Below are 3,149 nucleotides of genomic sequence, written 5' to 3'. Positions count from 1 at the left end.
GGGAGTGTAGGTAACCGTTGGAATAATAAGTTCAACAACAAAAAATGCAAAACTAACCTTGGCCTCGTGTGGCTGCAAAATTTGAGAAAGGTAATTTACTCCTTGCTCTCTTATCGGGAATAACCTTAGATTAGAATAACGATAATCGCTTTAGAATGTTTAAACGAAGACATAAAAACTCTCCTACTAAGAACATTGGAAAATACGTAGATCAAATAGTAAGATACGTTAACATTATTATATTGTGTTAAAAATCTAAAATTATAATGTATAAACTTATAAATGTTAAAACTTGTGCTCGAATAGGAACATGATGTCATAATGTTATCAACCGTGAGACGATTATAACATCGCATGTTTCTATTCCAGCACTGGTAATATATTTTTTTATCTATTTGTTTATATTGTGTTGTTTTTGTTCTGATATTTTCGCTTTTCCTGCCCCAGCCGGAAAGTCGATGTTTTTTTGGTTCTGGCTTTTCTGCTACTAGTGGGAAAGTCATTGTTTTGTTCTGATTTCTGTATCATAAGATTAGCATTTGTTTAATAGTTATAATATAATAAAATAATAATTCTTTACTTTCATATTTATTTCATGCTTCTTTGTTTTTTGTGGGATGTGGGTGTGAGTTGTCTTTCCTGTATTCTATATTTATACTTTTTTTTAGATTTCTTACCATTCGATGTAAAAATGATTAGTTTCAAGTCTGTTGTAATCCCCTTTCCATTCACTATGCATAGTATCGATGTATTCCCCTAAAATGATATTACATAATATAATTCGACAATTTAACAAAATTACATTGTACATTGCTTTGGTTAATAAACGCATATGAAGCCACCCCGGGTTCTCCTAGAAATATGAATATAAAATCATGTTCATGTTTAATGTCGAACCCTAGGACATATAATAAATATTAAAAAGTCAGCCCATACATAGGACTACTTGATTGATACTAGTGAAGTGTTGAATATTGAAAAAATATATATATTTCTTCCGATTTCTGAGTTTCTGCGTACTATTAATTAAACAAGCTCTCTCCATTTAGAGACAACAAACTTTTAATCAACTCCCCGATTTCAGAGTTTCTGCGTACTATTAATTAAACAAGCTCTCTCTCTATATAGAGAGAGCAAATTTTTAATCAACTCTCCGACTTCGGAGGTTTTGCGTACTATACGCCAAAATTCCAATCAAACCTCCAATTTCGGAGTTTCTGCGTACTATACGCGAAAACTCCAACCCTATTCAGATTTCAGAGGTTTTGCGTACTAGGTCTACGTGAAAACTTTTAATCAACCTTCAGGTTTGATTAAAAGTTTTTGAAAACAATTTTGGAGTTTTTGCGTATAGTACGCAAGACCTCCAAAATCGGCGTGTCAGTTTAAAAAAAATAATTATGCATTACGAAATAAAATGCCCAATTCACCATAAGATATGTGCTGGGAACCAAACCCAGCCAACCCTATTTCAATTGTTATGAATATTTAGATGTACCTCTAGGCTGGAATTTGATCTCATTATTGTAGAAGCGCCAGTTATTTTGAAGATTTCCATCGTCCACTTCGTCGTCCTTCAAATAAAAGCACATTACATTGCGGCACAATTAAAGGTGTAAACACCATTTTGTAAATAGATACCGGGTAGGCCTAGTTAATACATACTTAATAGCACATGTTTATATATTTATTTACTCTATACAGTAAGTTATACCAAGTACATCTTATCCATTAGGCCTAACATACTTTTTTTCAACACGTATTTTTATAATAAGTTACATCTGTTGATTCAATACAGCGTTCATAGAATCAGTATAAGTAGCAAATATGTGTTGATGTCTATGAGTACAAATAATATAATATCAATATTATAATCATTATATTGAATAAGTATAAGATATTAGTAGTATACTGGAAATGAATATTTAATTAGAGTATGTCTATAATAAATAAATTACGGCACTTACAGGATAACCGTTTCTGAATCTTTCACAGTCTCTGTTATATATTTGGCTTCGAAAGCCCTGTGGTAGCGAAAAGAAGAATTGAACGTAGTTCATGTTAGCGCACCTTCATTTAAGTTAAGCAATTATAATTTTAAAAGATCAGAGCTATTTACAAAACAATTTCTTTAAGGTAACTTACTGCGGAAGGAATCAATTCAGAGTATTTCTCATTTACTCTCACCGGCTGTTGCATATCAGTGCCTTGGTGTCGCTCACTTACTCTTTTGTCGGTTTGAAAATCACCTAAGTGTATAAGAGACAGATCAACATCACTATACATCTGATTTTTCTAGCCTATTAAGTTGTCGTGAAGGCATACTTTTATTTATTTTTTATACGTTCATTTTACTGTGTAGTCTATCTGTAAAATAGTTATGTTCCCTAGATTATTATTATTATTATTATTATTATTATTATTATTATTATTGATTCACTCATACATACGCATCTGTTATTTATTAAACTCGCAATTTTCATCCTCTATTTAAGAAACATGAGTGTCTTCTTTACCATTACGATGGATGCTGCTATTCAGTACCTCTTCTATACTATCTACTTTTGCAGTGGAAGCACTGCCCGGCTTCAGACAGTCCGTATTAGTTTCTTGTCCTTTGTTACTTTTGTTATTCGCGTACCGTACTCGCGCGAATAAGCACCCGGGCGTTTAAAATATTTTTTGCACTTTCTCAGGGGCGTTTATTCGAACGGGGAGCTTATGAAAACAGAATGGAAATTGAGGGGGCGCTTATGGAAATAGATTAAAATCGAGGGGTTCTTATGGGAAATTATTAAATTTAAGAGGCACATTTTGATTGAAAAAAGATTATTTAAAGACGTTACAAATGGTGCTTAGGCGGAAAAGATAGCCCAATCATCCAGAGAACATAGCTCATGACAAGAATGCGTGAATATCATATAGCAAAATAGCAGATGCAATTGGTGGTGGGTAGTGGTTAGCTTGTTGGCCATCGGCCGATTGAGATTAGCAGGATGGCAGGACCATTGTATTTTTTATTGAAAACTTAGATGAGAATGTGCTAAAGGTCGGAAAAAGAAAAAGAGGAGTAGGACTAAGCATAGACATATGTAAAAAGAGTAAAGTTGGAAATATACTGTCTGTCAAAGGATCTCTTATACACATCT

Source organism: Anneissia japonica, unplaced genomic scaffold (genome assembly GCF_011630105.1).
Source record: "Anneissia japonica isolate Jap-2015-1 unplaced genomic scaffold, ASM1163010v1 scaffold8218_len373358_cov135, whole genome shotgun sequence".
NCBI classification, from domain to species: domain Eukaryota; kingdom Metazoa; phylum Echinodermata; class Crinoidea; order Comatulida; family Comatulidae; genus Anneissia; species Anneissia japonica.
This window is presented reverse-complemented; position numbering follows the sequence as displayed.